The sequence below is a fragment of the Rhineura floridana genome, chromosome 1 (assembly GCF_030035675.1).
Source record: "Rhineura floridana isolate rRhiFlo1 chromosome 1, rRhiFlo1.hap2, whole genome shotgun sequence".
Classification (NCBI taxonomy): domain Eukaryota; kingdom Metazoa; phylum Chordata; class Lepidosauria; order Squamata; family Rhineuridae; genus Rhineura; species Rhineura floridana.
Genome location: NC_084480.1, coordinates 277,409,368 through 277,427,340, shown reverse-complemented (window position 1 = coordinate 277,427,340; position 17,973 = coordinate 277,409,368).

Genomic DNA, 17,973 nt, shown 5'->3' with positions numbered 1-17,973 from the left:
TTTTGTTTCTTTGTTTTTAGTCTTCATATACTAGAGAATGTCAGAAAAAGTGGTACACTCAGTTGTTGGAGATTCCAAAAGGTTTCAGTTACTGTCTTAGGAAACTGATGAAGACAAAGGATTACAGGATCTAATTTGTATTTTTTGCATCTATAATAGCCATGCATTTTGGATACAAATGACTATCTGAATTATCCTGTAGAAATGATCAGTGGCTGGCTGTACACAATGAAATATTTTTTACATACCACACATATGCATATACACTAATAGGAAACACAGATTAAGAGACCACTAGAGAAGTGCTGAAATAGCCTTAATTTTTCTTCTATTTTTATACTGCAGATAAGCCACAGAACAATTCAACATTTTTTAATTTGATTTTTAAAATAAGATCAGCTCTCAAAACACCTGCAAAATCTTTCTTGGCTGGCTACATATAAAATACATTTTGGGTTGCTTTGGGCAAACTAAACTGACCTAGATAAGCACTTGGCTTGAATGTCTAATTTAATTTTCATTAGCTTTCTCTTGGGCCCAAAGCAGTGAACAACTCAGCCATCACAAATACCTTGCCTTAGCCATTTACACACAAATAAACAATTTTCTACCCAGCATCCCAGTACACACAGCTATACCTTCAGTCCTTGCTATTCAACATCCTTTTCCATGGTGGAAGATAATGTGAATTTATTTCTGTAGAAATCTTACTGATTCTTCTGGCTATAATATACTTTCAGCATTTCCTCTTGTTGCTTCTAAGGAAAGTTTCATTGAATGCAAGCTTCCTACATATAGGTGTATGGATACTTTTGAGAGCTGCTAATTAATTATTCACATAAACCAAATTTTCCATTGTGAAAGTTGCCTTGATCATCTCTATGGTGTGTTCAAGCAACTGTGGAGCCATCCAATGATCCAGCTATGTTTTGCAGTGAGTGGTTACAGAATGTGCTGGATATATTTTATATATTTACATATTTTTTAAAAATATTTTATCTACCTTCAATAAAAAACCAGAGCAGTTAACAATAGCTCATAAGATGCAACGGAAGCAATAATCAATGAAAAAGTTGACAACAGTAATAACAGTAATATTAATAAATAAATATGGCACCATACATATAATTATAGAAGCAGAAGAATTGCTGTTCACTTCTGAAAAGAAAGGGCTAATAGTTAGTTGGTATAAATTCCTCCAAAATATGGACCAACCATTTCTTAATTTTGAGCAAAAACGGCACTGGAGATTGATTTAATCAATTACTAAGGAAAAATGTCATTGGTTATATAACAATCTTGTAAAAAATGTCATTTCACCAGCACTTAAAGAAAGCTTCCACAAACTAGAATTTAGATGGTATCTAACACCTATTCAACTGCAAATAATATACAAACTCAGGAAGACAGATATTGGAAGTGTCAGAACCCAGGTGCTGATAACTCATATATGTTTTGGTTTTGTCCTCAAATTTCTAGCTTTTGGCAAGAAACACTTTATATAATACAAGATAAAACTGGTTATGATATCCCAAAAACATCTGAATAGTGTTCTCTTTGAATATTTCAAAGAAATCATTAATGAGGAAAACTTGGAATTAGTAACTACTCCTTTAGCAGTAATTAGATTTGTTAATGTTGCTAACTGGAAATCTTCCCCAATATTGGATATATTCCAATGGTACAATAGAACTTGGGAAATAGGATTTTTGAACTAAGTTCACATATTATACAGAAGGCCAAATACCCAATAAGTTTATTGAGAGGTGGAGCCTTTTTGTAAATCATTGGTTTACACATTTCTAAGGTAATCAGTTTTATACTCTCTTTTCGCTTATTTAACATTTCTGACAAATACATTTTTTTAAAAGGACATTAAATTCAGCAACATCCTTATTTCTATTCTACTGTTAGGATTTTTTCTTTTCTTTAAATATGTTTATTGCAGTTTGGGTACCTCAATTATAACACACTGATGATAATATAGACATTAGCCTATGTATGAATTTGTTACAGAATGATATGGGTGGTATTCAATGCCAGTCCTACTCAAAGTAGACCAATTGAAGTTAATAGACATGACTAACAGAGCAATCCAAATGATGGGGAGCTGGCAGAAGGGGGGCTGGCAGGGGGTAGCCAGCGTAAATCCCTGTGGGATCCTCCTCCCATTTGGGAGCTGCCTGCCCGGTTGAATGCCGGCTCTATCGACAGCCTCATGCACAAGCCAACCAGGAAGCACCGGCTTCCATGATCAGGCCTATCAGGGAGTAAGCACTCTTTGTAGGGCACCATGACAATGTTTTTACTGCATTGGCCTTTTGGCCGGCGGAGATTCCAGGTGGATCAGGACCCAGGGGAGAGCTCCAAATGCGAGGAAGATCTCACGCAAGTCCTCCGCCATACCCTGGAACACCCCATTTTTGGGGGCTTCCACTGGCCCTCTGTCCACTGGGTTGGCTATCCCCAGCGGACTCCTGGCAGCGCCAGCAGAAAAGTGAGTCGGATTGCATCCTAACTAAGGTTCATTAATTTCTATGGGTCTTAATTGAATATAACCCTATGACATTTATCTTTCATACTCACACTCTAATGTTGTCAACTTTTTTCATTCTTCTATTTTTAAAAAACAATAAATAAATAAAAGAGCAAACAACATTAAAAGGCAGCCTAAAAATAATCAAAGCAGAAATTTGGAAAAGACATTGGATGTTAAAAACCTGGATTTTTAAAGTCCTTTGTCTAGAGTCTATAGGCACAAGAAAACATCTCTAGGGAAAGAGGAGCAAGAAGTCACAACCAAAAATAAGTCTCTCCCGCATTGCCACCCACCTCACTGAAGTTGGTGGGAGCACCTAGAGAAGGGCCTATGAAGAAGGCCTTCCTCTATGGACAGATTGATGTGTAAGAAGGTATCATACTGATTTATTTGTTAAATTTGTATCCTACCTTTCCACCAAATGGTCATCAAGGCAGCTAACAAGAATAAAATGCAAGATAAAATACCAAAGTAAGAATCAAAACATGAAAACAGGTAAGTAAAACATCGATACAATTAATTAAAACTGATGGTCAATTTGATCTGTTGACCAAAATTGCAGCATTTGCATTGGCCATAACAGCCAGCTTATGAGGTCAAAGGCATTTTGAGTAAAAACATTGGTGCCTGCTGGTGGAAAGCAGTGGTGAAATGCTGGATGGATCTAGACCCACTGCCTGCAAGCAGCCATCTGCCTGCCTGTGCTGCTGCGCTCCTGCTTGGATAACATCTCTGCTCTCTCCTTCTTGGGCTCCTGCTCTGCATGTGGGCACCTTGCAGGACCAGGCCCCAGGTACTCAGCCAGCTGTGGCTGATACTGTTCCACCTGTCCCTTCTTTGGAGGGGATATATAAGCCAGCTGGCTGACGGGGCTTGGGAGACCCATTGCTTGCAAGGGATTGCCATTGCTGCTGCCTCTGTGATGGGTCCAGTTGTCGTTGTTGTTGCCTGGTGGGGGGCATTGCTGCTTCATCGCTTCTGAGCCCCTGATGTTACAGCTGCCACTGTTGCGATTTGTGGCTATTGGGACCCTGCTGTTGTTGCTGTGCTATTTGGGTGTATGAATGGTTGTATGAATGACTGTGTGATTGTGTATGGAGTATGAGTTTTTTTATTTATTTTATTCTTATTATGTGCCTGGGGGAGAGGATAGGGTGTTGGGAGGGAGGACCAGAGGGGGCCCCAATCAGCGCAGTGATGGGTAATGGGAGGTATGGTGCTGTGAGGAGGACTTGCCAGTTAAGGGGAACTTGGCCCGGACAACTGGTGGCTGTGCTGTGTTCCGGTCTTCCTCACATCCACAGGATTGCTGGTAGTTCTACCAGCCAACTCTTGGATCTCCAGTTGCTGCTCTTTAATGCCAGATCGGTAAATAATAAAACCTCCCTCATCTATGATTTAATCGTGGATGAGGCGGCCGATCTGGCATGCATTACCGAAACCTGGGTGAGCGATCTGGGAGGTATTAATCTCTCCCAGTTGTGCCCACCTGGGTATTCGGTTCAGCATCTGGGTAGATCCGAGTGTCGGGGAGGGGGAATTGCTGTGGTCTATAGAAGTTCCATCTCTCTTGTTAGGCACCCCATCCAAGTGGCTAATGGCCTGGAGTGTCTGCACATTACGTTGGGCCAGCGAGACAGACTGGGAATACTGTTGGTGTACTGTCCACCCTGCTGCCCAACAGCTTCCCTAACTGAGCTGACAGAGGTGGTCTCGGACTTGGTGTTGCGATCTCCCAAACTTTTGGTATTGGGGGATCTCAACATTCATGCTGAGGCCGCCTCTGGAGCAGCTCAGGACTTCATGACCTCCATGACAGCCATGGGGCTGTCTCAATTTGTTGCTGGCCCAACGCATGTGTCAGGACATACTCTAGACTTGATTTTTGCCACTGGAATGGGGGAAGGTGATCTGGGAGTGAGGAATCTTACATCTATTCCTTTGTCATGGACAGATCATCGCCTCTTGAGATTTAGACTCACATTGTCTTCTCCCCTCTGCAAGGGTGGAGGACCAATTAAGATGGTCCGTCCCCGGAGACTAATGAATCCTGAAGGATTTCAGAGGGCTCTGGGGGATTTTCCGGCTGATAAAACTGACGATCCTGTCGAAACCCTGGTCACTCTGTGGAATACGGAAATGACCCGGGCAGTTGACACAATCGCCCCGGTGCGCCCTCTCCATTGCAGAGCTCAATTGGCCCCTTGGTTTACCGAGGAGCTAAGAGTGATGAAGCAAGAAAGGAGACGGTTGGAGAGTAAATGGAGATGAACTCCCAATGGCTGTAATTATGCACTTGTGAAGGCCTCCACAAAACGCTATGTGAAGGCGGTGAGGATGGCGAAGAAGCAATACTTTGTTACCTCCATTCAGTCATCTTGTAACCGCCCAGCAGAACTTTATAAGGTTGTCCGGAGACTTTTACACTCTGGTTCTCCGGACGCAATATTACCATCAATGGCCTGCTGTAATGAGTTTGCGAGGCACTTCCAAGACAAGATCATAAACATCCGTCGGGACCTTGACTCCAATATTGTAACAGTTGAATCTAATGAGGTATCCAGAACACAGTCTTGTCCTGTTTTATTGGATGAGTTTCAGTTGGTACAGCTCGAGGATGTGGACAAGGTGCTTGGACAGATACGGGCGACTACTTCCGCTCTGGACCCTTGCCCCTCGTGGCTAATAAAAGCTAGCAGAAATGGAACGGCCGGCTGGGCCAAGGAGGTAATTAATGCCTCGTTACGAGAGGGAGTGGTCCCACCTTGCCTGAAACAGGCGGTAGTGCGACCGCTCCTAAAAAAGTCCTCCTTGGACCCTGATAACTTTAACAACTATAGGCCGGTAGCAAATGTTCAATTTCTGGGCAAGGTTCTAGAGCGCGTGGTCGCTCGCCAACTCCAGGCCCTCTTGGATGAAACTGATTATCTGGATCCATTTCAATCTGGCTTTCGGCCGGGGTTTGGTACAGAAACAGCCTTGGTCGCCCTGTATGATGACCTCTGTTGGGAGAAAGACAGAGGGAGTGTAACTCTGTTGGTTCTCCTTGATCTCTCGGCGGCTTTTGATACCATCGACCATGGTATCCTTCTGGGACGACTCGCGGATTTAGGATTTGGAGGCACTGCTTGGCGGTGGCTGTGCTCCTATCTTGAGAATCGTCTCCAGAAGGTGATGCTTGGGGAACACTACTCGAGTCCCTGGGTGCTCCAGTATGGGGTCCTGCAGGGCTCAGTTCTGTCCCCCATGCTTTTTAATATCTATATGAAGCCGCTGAGTGAGGTCATCAGGAGTTATGGAGTGCGTTTCCAGCAATATGCTGATGATACGCAGCTCTATTTCTCCTTTTCATCTTCTTCAGGTGACGCTGTTGCTGTACTGAACCGCTGCCTGGCCGCGATAATGGACTGGATGAGAGCAAACAAACTAAAACTCAATCCTGACAAGACTGAGATGCTGCTAGTTGGGGGGCCCTCTGCTCAGATGGTTGATGTCAGACCTGTCCTAGATGGGTTTACACTCCCCCTAAAGGAACAGGTCCGTAGTTTGGGGATCTTATTAGATCCGCTTCTGTCACTTGAGGCCCAGGTAGCCTCGGTGGCACGGAATGCGTTCTACCAGCTTCGGCTGGTAGCCCAACTACGACCCTATCTGGACAGGGAGAACCTAGCCCCAGTTATTCACGCTCTGGTAACCTCTAGATTGGATTACTGTAATGCTCTCTACGTAGGGTTACCTTTGAAAACGATTCGGAAACTTCAGCTAGTGCAGAATGCTGCGGCCAGAGTTCTTACTGGGACAAAGAAATTCGACCACATAACACCTATTCTGGCCCAACTGCACTGGCTTCCAATATGTTTCCAGGCCAGATTCAAAGTGTTGGTCCTTACCTCTAAAGCCCTTAACGGCACTGGACCGCAATATCTGATGGAACGCCTCTCCCGCTATGTTCCTACCCGTTCACTCTGCTCGACGTCTAAGGCCCTTCTCCGGGTCCCAACCCATACAGAGGCCCGGAGAACAGTAACAAGATCTAGGGCCTTTTCGGTGGTGGCCCCCGAATTATGGAATGCCCTCCCAGATGAGATACGCCTGGCGCCTTCTCTGTCATCTTTCCGGCGCCAGGTAAAAACCCACCTCTTCACCCAGGCATTTTAAAGTATTTAAGCTTTTAATCTTATTTTTTTTTTTAGTTTTCTTTCACTTTGTTTATATAATGTTTATATTGTCTGCACAATACACACTTGCTGTATTTTAAATATTGTGGTTTTATCATGTTGTACACCGCCCTGGGAGCTGCTAGCTATAGGGCGGTTTAGAAATGCAACTAAATAAATAAATAAAATAAATAGTTTGGTAAAGACATCCGAAGCCTAGGAGGAGCCACTGAGGACCTCTTAAGATCTCTCCAGAAGCCAAAGATCTTGAAACCTGAGCAGGCTCAAATGAGAGAAAACAATCTTCAAGTAACCTGGTTCAAAGTCATATCCAGTGTCCAAGTCTCAAGCTGTGTGTGGCTTTAAAGGTAATATACACTGTGCTGGCCAGGACTCTTTTAGCCACGTGAAACTATCAGAATCCTTCATGTCTGCATTAGCTTCAAAAGATTAATCCAGCTTTTTCAGGTCATGATGTAGTTCATCGTCATAATTTAGGTCACGATAATAGCTGAAATGACTTTTTTGTGTTTGTTGCTGAGGCCACTCATTCATAGGGTCACCATAAGTCATAATCAACTTGAAGGCACATAACAACAACAACAAAAACCAGAAAGCTAAAGTTAATTCCACATCCGCTTAATGGTTTTATTAATAAAGACCAAACTAAGTCATGGTCAAACAGCTCTGTCCAGTTAAACAATGTTTCCCCCCTTTCATTCATTTCTCCCTGACTTCAGAACTAGAGCTGAGATAGGAATGGGGTAAAATCAGCTATACAGATCGACACTTAAATGTTTCAGGTTTTCATTCATTTGAACAGCTCACACAACAATGCAATCATCAAAGCTGGGATTTTCAAAAACGTCTTCAATTTTGACATACACATAGCAGACTATGTCTAGGTGTAAAAATAAATTGTGAAGGCTCAGGAAAGCAGGTAGAGCTAAAGGGCAAATTGCCATTCTCTATGCAGCTCAAAATGGTGTGGAGATAGGTAAGTCAAAGCACATAAAAGAATATAAGAAACAGCTTTTCAGAGTAACAGAGAAGATTACTGACTCCTGGGCAGATATATCCCATATGCACACACCAGAAAACCTCCATTATTATTGAGTGATTTCACATTGAAAATAATCAAATGCTTTCCCCATACTCCTGTAATCATCAAGAAAATGAATGTTACCTATTTCAGCCCTACTGAAAAATATGTGAACAAATAGGTCAACACAAACATTTTCCCAGCTGCTCAGAGTCCTTTATTTTGGTCACAGAAGCATGAAAGTTTAGAGAAATTAGAAAGCATATAGCCTGGTTTTGGACTATTGCCTTGCCTTCTGAGAACCGTATGCATTTTTCCATCAAAGGGTAAAGAAAAGGCACACACGAAAGAGGCATAGCCTGTTGCACCATGCCACAAAGAAGGAACAATCTCTGCTGCAACATCAGTGTCCAGTGCTCACTGGCAGTGGCCACTGGTGCCAATTGGTAAAGCCACAGCCAATGACAGATGAAGCCAGCTAATTCTAGTGTTGCCCCCTTTCTCCTCCCTGCTGAGTTCTACAAGGGTAAAACTGAGATTAAGGAGGAGGGAAGCAGACAATCAGGCTCATCTCTGGACCGGGTATAAATAAGGCAGGTGGGCTTAGATGAATCAAGACTGAGATTTGTGTGGCAGTGTCCCATTTTCCTAATGGACCTCCACTGCTCACTGGTACCCCAGTTCCCATCCTGTAAACAGCGTTGTTGGACCAGCAGTGAATATGATCAGCTTGAACGATACCAATTGGTATGGCGCTGCATTATTTTCTTACCATAGACCATCTTATTCCATTACTGTAATATTTTAACCTTGAGGTTTACAAGATAGCAACTCTCATTTGTATCTTCCACCCATTCTCTGTATCAGATGAGCTCATTCGGTCTTTGCCATGGAGCAGAAGAGTACTGTCAGCCTAAGCAACTGGGATGTAGAAAATAAAAGGAGTAGGCAACCCTGCTTATTTCAACAAAGACATGCCATTTTTTTCCAAATATTTAATTTGCTGAATCCTTTTGATAGGCTAAGTCTATAGAGCACAAGTACTATTTCAGAGATAAATATCTTACAGTCACATTAGTCATAATGATAGAGATGCTTCCAAAGTGATCCTAGTGAGCCACACAATAACTTAACCCCCAAATTCAGATGCAAGCCTATTACTAACGTAAGTGACTTGTGTTGTGGAAGCTTCTCAGTCCCCCCTGCCCCAAAATTGGTTTGTAGCTCATCCTTAAATCCATATACTTCCAAAGTAAGCCCATGGATTTCAACAGAGTTTACTTCTTTTAAAATTCATTTTTATGACAAATATGAGGATGGAAGCAGGCTTAGTCATGGTTAGAGCAGACCCATTAATGGTTCGATTTTATTGATCACAAATCAGAAAAAACACCAGCTTCCACTTTCATGAGACTATGGACAGTGTGATTTTGACGGCCCTCTACCTCTCAGCAAACTCTTCATGCATAGTTGAATTCTCTTGTCCTATGCTTTGGACACAGAATCCTAGAATAGTAGAGTTGGAAGGGGCCTATAAGGCCATTGAGTCCAACCCCCTGCTCAATGTAGGAATCCAAGTGAACACATACCTGACAGGTGGCTGTCCAGCTGCCTCCTGAATGCCTCAAGTGCTGGAGAGCCCACCATCTCCCTAGGTGATTGGTTCCATTGTTATACTGCTCTAACAGTTAGGAGGTTTTTCCTGATTTTCAGCTGAAATCTGGCTTCCTAAAACTTGAGCCCATTGTTCTGTGTCTTGCACTCTGGGATGATCAAGACAAGATCCTGGCTTTCCTCTGTGTGACAACCTTTCAGGTACTTATTTATTTATTTATTTATTTATTTTATTTTGTTGATTTATATCCTGCCCTTCCTCCCAGCAGGAGCCCTGGGCGGCAAACAGAAGCACTACAAACACTTTAAAACATCATAAAAACAGACATTAAAATACATGAAAACAAAACAATGTTAAAAACATTTTTTTAAAAAAAAAGCTTTAAAAACATCTTTAAAAAAGGGTTAAAAACATTATTAAAAACATATTAACAAGCAATTCTAACACAAACGGAGACTGGGATAGGTCTCAACTTAAAAGGCTTGTTAAAAGAGGAAAGTCTTCAAAAGGCGCCAAAAAGATAGCAGAGATGGCGTCTGCCTAATATTCAAGGGGAGGGAATTCCACAGGGTAGGTGCCGCCACACTAAAGGTCCATTTCCTATATTGTGCAGAACAGTACTCCTGATAAGATGGTATCTGCAGGAGGCCCTCACCTGCAGAGTGCAGTGTTCGATTTGGTATATAAGGGGTAAGACGGTCTTTCAAGTATCCTGGTCCCGAGCTGTAGAGTTTGAAGAGTGCTATCATATCTCCCCTCAGTCTTCTCTTCTCAAGGCTAAACATGCCCAGTTCCTTCAGTCTCTCATCATAGGGCTTTGTTTCCAGTCCCCTGATCATCCTTGTTGCCCCCTCTGGACCTGTTCCAGTTTGTCTGCATCCTTTTTAAAGTATGGTGTCCAGAACTGGACGCAGTACTCAAGATGAGGCCTAACCAGTGCCAAACTGAGGGGAATTAGTTCTTCTCGTGATTTGGAAACAATACTTCTGTTAATGCAACCTAAAATAGCATCTGCCTTTGTTTGCATAGAAATCACACTGTCAGCTCATATTCAGCTTGTGATCACAACAATCCCAAGTTCCTTCCTGCATGTAGTATTGCTGAGCCATGTATCCCCCATCTTATAACTGCTTTTGGTTTTCCGAAATGTAGAACTTTGCACTTATCCCTGTTAAATTGCATTCTGTTGTTTTCAGCCCAGTGCTGCAACCTATCAAGATCCCTTTGCATTTTGTTTCTGTCTTCCAAGGTATTAACTATCCCTCCCAATTTTGTATCATCTGCAAATTTGATAAGCATTTCCTGCATCTTCTCATTCAAACCATTAATAAAAATGTTAAAGAGTACTGGGCCCAGGACCGAGCCCTGCGGTACCCCACTCATTACCTTCCCCCCCCACTTTGAGAATGAATAACTGATAAGCACTCTTTGAGTATGAATCTGTAGTACTTGTAGCTTGCTAATCAGAATATCATGGGGCACTTTGTCAAAAGCTTTGCTGAAGTCAAAATATGTTATGTCCACAGCATTCACACAGTCTACCAGAGAGGTTACCCGATTAAAAAATATGAGATAAGTTTAGTCTGGCCGGATTTGTTCTTGACAAATCCATGTTGGCTTCTAATAATTACTGTATTGTTTTCAAGGTGCTTACAGACTGACCGCTTTATAATTTGCTCCAGAATTTTCCCAGGGATTGATGTCAGACTGATTGGTCTGTAGTTCCCAGATTCTTCCTTTTTGGCTTTTTTAAAGATAGGGACAACATTAGCCCTCCTCCAGTCATCCAGCACTTCACATATCCTCCATGATTTCGCTAAGATAATAGACAGTAGTTCCAAGAGTTCTTCAGCCAGATCCTTCATTACTCTAGGATACAATTCATCGGGCATGGAGATTTGAAGTCATTCAAAATAATTAGGTAATCTGAAATGCAGCATCCCCTCTGCTGCCCATATTTTTAGATTTTAAAAAGCCCTTAGCTTTTAAAATTGGGGGAGTAGTCCCGTCTTTGCGACAGGGCAGATTGGCCCTCCCCAGAGCCCACAGATCAGAGTGGATAGGAAGGGCTGTGCACAGCCCTAATTTCAGTGGGTTCTCTCTAGACATGATTGTCTGGATCCAACTCATACATAATATTTCATAACAATTAACTTCTAAATAAGTTTACTTTAGACTTCAATCCTGCTAGGACTGGATACCCAGTCTTCTAGGATTTTATTTATTTATTTATTTATTAAATTTATTAGTCGCCCATCTGGCTGGCTGTCCAGTCACTCTGGGCGACGTACAAAATAAAAACATACACATTAAAAATCGTAACAATAATAATAAAACCTAACCCACCCCAAAAGCCTGCCTGAAGAGCTAGGTCTTCAAGGCCCAGCGGAAGCTCATCATAGAGGGAGCATGGCGGAGATCATTTGGGAGGGAATTCCACAAAGTGGGGGCCACAATTGAAAAAGCCCTCAGTACTTTAAGAAAGATTATATGTGTATGTGTATTGGTTTTACGATGATGAAAAGTTTTTCTCAGTAAAATACTTGTTCCCCACAATATTCTGAGTGAGGTATGAAAGCTGACAGGTTTGCCATCTCCACAAGCTTTGTGGAATCTGGGTTGTGGTAGAAATATACTACAGAATTTTAAAAACATGTTTAATATCCTCTCTCTAGTTTCTTATTTAATTAAACTGAATCTTCAGTCATACTTGGAAAGCAGATCTATTAACCTGTTTTAGAAGCTGCAGGCAATGGCCTCAACTGAAATGGTATGAGGAAATGTGTGAATATGCTTGGATTTCAGCAACTGTATGCATCCACCTAAGAATTCATTTGGTGCCTGTCTAGAAAATGTCACTGGTGTGAAGATGATTAAAGCATGCATGTCTTATCTATTAAGATACTTCCATTAAGGGGCATTCACAGTACATTAGATTATCCATACAAGAATCACCATAGTAATTGTTCCTTAAGGGTTTTTATCCAAAAATTAATTAAATTGCTACAAGCAAATGTACAAAGACCACAGATCGACAAGAATTTATGAATTACTAAAATATGCTTTTTAATGAATTTTACTTCAGAAAGACCCTGATGCTGCTAGAGGCCATCTGTGATTAGAAGCAGGCTTCTGCACATATCATTTGGATCATGGAGAATTACATGTGTTGATGGATGTTCTGCACCTAGTTCTCCAGCCAGATCCAATATCTGGGGTTACATGCACTGTCAAGAAGAAGAAGAAGATGTTGTTGGTGTCATTATTACCCCTAGCTTTTAGGGAAGGGAAGCAGAAAATTGATTTAGCACCCCCCCCCGCACTCACCCTCCTTACTCTCTGCTGATTGGCCTGATAGCAGTTTTATTGAATAGCTACACATGCTTAGCCTCAGTTTCACACATTCACAGTTGGAGCCACTCTATAAAACTCATCTGTTCTATTTCCAGTAATGCAGAATAGTTTGACTCAAGTTTCTGTTCCGAAGGTAAGCCCGGGGAGCTGCCCATATGGCAAGCATAACAGGAACAGCTCCTAGGTAAGCAGGTCTGGATTGGTAGAGGAGATGTCCAGACAAGGAATCAGAGAAGGATCTGGGCTAAGGCACTCTTTATAAAGAACTGATGCACTGGCAACCTGGGTTTCAACATGAGCCCATTGTTGTAAAACTCTTGGACACCGGGTGTGTGTGATGATGTAAGGCAGGGATGGCTAACCTCTGGCATGAAGGCATCATCTGGCCCTCAAGAATTTTCTTCTGGTCTCCTTCAACAAGACCCCACTGATTTTGGCAGTAGTGGCAAAAAAGAAAAAAAAATAGAAGTAGATACAGTGCTGGAGTGGGTGGGGATGTTTGATCCTTTACAGCCAACCCAGCACCCTAATGGAGAGGCAAATTGTCTTTCCCTGGTCATCAGACTGATCATTTGATGTCCCTTCCTCAGTCAATCTGTATGGGTACAGCCACCACTGGCATGCAGTTCCCATTGGGTTGGCGAAAGGTGAATGTGACTGCTAGGCCACAAAAAGTTGGTAAGTTTGGTATACGGTCTGAAACTGGGGGATGTGTCCACTGGGGAGGCATTGTGTTATGGGCCACCTCAGTTTTCTCTCTAGATATTGGTCATTTTGAGTTCTTCATGTTAAATAAATAATATAAATTACAGAAAACTATATAAAAAGAATTGGAAATGTAGTATAAAAGACAAGCTGCCTGCTAACATGCATCTTTTCCTTTTGAATTGTGTTTACCTTCATTTTGAGGCAATGTTCCTAGTGAAATACCAACATGTGATAAGAAGTCCGGGTGTTCAGCCGGTAAGTGCCTGTGTCTGACAAAAGTGAGTCAAGCTGAAGCCGTAGAAAGCAACATCAGACTTATGGTGTGGGTTTAGAACTCACATGGACATTGGGAGATAGAGCTGATAGTTAGTATGGACATGAGTATGCAAAGTCTAGACTGAGATAAGCAAATGGTATAAAAGGCAGACAGCCATAGGGATAGGGGTCAATTGTCTCTGACACTGACCAAAGACAGAAGAGAACATCTGCTCTGGGTAATGAGAGCCACACATACCATGGGTGAAAATACTCCTTTACTGAGGTGACATAATGTATGATATAACTTGAAATGTAATGTATTTGTGTATATCCCCTATGTCCGTGCTGTTTAGGACTGATCTGGTATACAGCTGTCCACTTGTAGCTGCTAATATGTATGTTACATGTTTATATAAATAGAAATCAATAAGAGTTTCCATTGTTGATGTTTCCATTTTTTACCTGAGACATCCCTAGACTTGAGAAGGCTCTCAAGTGGGATCTCTGCCCACTTATAGAAACATATAATTGCAGAGTTGGAAGGGGCCTATAAGGCCATCGAGTCTAACCCCTTGCTCAATGCAGGAATCTGAATGAATGAATGTTTATTTCGGTCCATGACCAGCAAGAATGCAGGAATCCAAATTAAAGCATACCCGACAGGTGGCTGTCCAGCTGCCTCTTGAAGGTCTCCAGTGTTGGAGAGCCCACCATCTCCCTAGGTAATTGGTTCCTGGGTAGATATGGACCGAGGGAAAATGCAAGAATCCTCAATCTAGTGCACAGCTTCACAGATGAAGATGGTTTGAAGCCATCTCAATTGGATCCCCTAATTCTTCAGTCCCCTGGGCAAGACATCTTCCAAGAGGGCAGTCTTCAGCTATTTCTCAAGGGATGTTAATTCTTCTGCCAAGGCTGTGCTGAGGCCAGTGGTGGGATCCTGTTCCTTTTCCTCTGAGGAGATCTCATCTAGTTTGGTATCTACACAGAGGCAGGTCCTGACAATGACAAAGTGAACTTTCTTACTATCTTTTAAATATGTTTTCCTCCCTATAATCTTGAGAAACATTATTTTTAATTGCTTGTCCACACATTGCCTTGGTGCAAACTACGGGCTATACAAGTTATTTTATGTAATCTAAAGCAGAGCTATAATAATAACGGGCCCCCTAAAGGCCCAATAAAATCAATTATAATCCAGTTCTGTAATTTAAGTACAATGCAGTAAGCATTCATCAAAATCTGGTCCCTAATGGATAAAAATCTCCTGCTTTCTAATGGTCAATATATGTTTCAAGCATTTCCACTGCCTCTAGGAGTAACAAATGATCATTTGTTAAAATGGTTTTAATTTTATTCTATTACTACCATTTGTCAATGCATCATCAACAAGTGGTTTACCTTATTAATTTAGTATGTATAGATTTTATATCCTGCCTTTCACCATGAACATCCTGTATATGACATGACTTTCTTAGACATCTCCAAATATAGTTATGGATAATTGCAAATTCTGGCTGCCTAGTCATCAACAGAGTACTATTACCTTTGATGAGCCAGATGAGGATATGGAACAAATAGCTTGTACTGCTACTTCACGGATCTCTAGAGATGGAGCCACATCTGATTCAGATATCTTACCATACTATGGACAATACATCAACATTGTCTATCCATGTTTTTAGAGATTACAGATATTAAGGTTAGGCATTATTTCACTTCCTCTTTGGGCTGGGCAAATAGATCCATTCTTACATATGGATTTATGCTGACATTTAGCTGATGCTGCACTATATTATGCATTTCCACTGTGTTCATTATCCAGCTGAATAAACTAGTCCAGCTATTATTGCACGATTGGAAATATAATTTCCAGCAATGCTTCTCCGCCAAAATATATATTCCTGTAAATAAACAATAAATATTTAGAATATGTATCCCTTGAGATTCATAAATTATGGATGCCAGTTACAGTTTACTGTGTGCATGTATGGAATATTCTTACAACCAAGTTTATGGCAAATGGTGCCAGATGAAAGTGCCTTGTTCAGATAGGGGTGAACAATGCCGCAAAACATAGTTTAGTAAGAAAAATAGTCTGATCATAATTTTGTATTCAAAAGATCCCGCAGAGTCATTAGAGGGAAAACACTGCATTCTGTTTCCCTACACATTTGCACAGCTGGTCCAAGACATTTTGCTGCCTGAGGGGAAGAACACAATGTTGCCCCCCACCTTCAGTGTACCAAATCTGACTAGACTGGCATTTAAATCTTATTAGAGTACTAGAGATGGGGCAAAATCCTTCACCATGCCTTGGGGGAGAAGGTTGTTGTTGATATCATCATTATTGTTATTTAAACTTGTTAGTCACTTGTAACCCGAAGGTTTCCAAGCCACTTACAACACATTAAAAACATAAACATTAATACATAATACCATGAAAACAGAACAAGCAACCCCCATAATAGTCACAGGAAACTTGGCAGCACATTAATAACAAAACATCATCTCGGTCTATCAAATGCCTGTGAAAAAAAGTCTTTATCTGGTACCAAAAATATCAGTGAAGGTGCCAGCAGACCTTGCTGGGGAGAGCATTCCACAGATGGGAAGCCACAAGTGAAAAGGCCCTTTCCTTTGTCACCACCCTCTGAGCCTCCCTCAGAAGGGGGACCTGGAGAAAGGACTCAGAAGAAGATCTAAGGATCAGTTAGGTTCATATCAGCAGAGGCAATCCAGAAGATATTGGGGTCTTGAGCTGCAAAGAGCTTTATAGGTCAAAACCAACACTTTGAATTGGGCTTGGAAGCATAACAGAGCTAGTGTAGTTGTAACAGAATCAGTGTTATATGACCTTCTAAGGCTAGCTTTGGGGGGACTGTGGGAGAATGGTAGGGGGACTGAATATTTTAAATAAATAAATAAATAGTATTTGTTTTCCATACTGTTGCTGACCACCTCCATTGCCCTCCCCTGATCTCATTCCAATTTGTCAATATCTGGGGTTTCAGGTGGTCCATGGCATGTTCACATTAAACATTCATATTGATTTTAATTGTATTTTTATTGCTTCTTTTATTTCTTATACTGTATTTTATTGTCTTACAATGTGAAGTCTATGGCATGCAAATTGTAATACAATATAAGAAATAAATACAATATAAGAAATAAAAGAATCAATAGAAATACAATTAAAATCATAAAACATCTCACACAGTGCATTACAATTGCTACAGAAGATTCAAAAAATATTAAGTGGTCCGCCAGGACCCTCAGCAATTTTCAAGTAGGGAAAAAAGTTTGGGAATCCCTGTTCTATATCCTTCTTAAAGTGCAGCATCTAGAGCTAGATACAGAGACTGTCACCCTCTGTATTTTCCAGGGCATATCCAAATGTGCTGCAGGGTTTGCGATTTGCCTTGTAACAAACGTACAAGCTGGGATCCTGAAAGTGCTGCAGGTGCCCACTGACATGATCTTCCATCTGAACATTGTGGCTTTGTCGTCATTCAACAGCAGCCTCTCCTCAAATTTATTTCACAAGCCAATTCTCTGCATGTTTAATCCTAGGTAAGTGTGTATAGCAGCAGTAGCCAATGTGGTGCCATTCAGATGTTTTGCACTACAGCTCCCATCAGACCTAGCCAGCATGGCCAATGGTTGGGGAGAATGGGATTAGTCCCCAACATTTGGAGAGCATCAAGTTGGCTGCCTCTGGTGTATACTTTGACAACCTAAATTTGGAGGTTGTCACATTATGTAGACTATGGGAAGGGTTGTTTTCTAGAAGGGGGAAGCTTACTATCCCCTTTGCTTGTGCAGAGTTGCCTGCACAACAGCAGTATCCTAGCAAAAACCTGATGATACTAACTCTTCATATATATTGGCTGAGTGGGCAATCATAACCAGCGTTTCCAGATTCAGTCCCTGATAAAGACCCTCAGATAGCTGTGCTGGAAGACCTTAAGAGGGGAGAAGCCAATTAATACTAGGCATTACTTGGCTAGGTGGACAAACAGCTTGACCTATATAATGCAGCTCCCTATGTTTAAATCAAATTCTGCTCTTCAAGCTCACATAAACATTTGTCTAAAGCAGTGTGGGTGACAAGGGACTTCTGGGCTGATCATGCCACCTATACTCATACCTGAACTGCTGTCAGCTGCATTATGATTAGATCTGTGCATTTGGGGTTCCTACCTTTTAGCTTTCTATAGTACAGCACAGTGCAGTTGCTGTAAGGATAAAATATGTATTAGAGCTGTTAGCTTTTATGCTCCTTATTTGCAGCACTGCA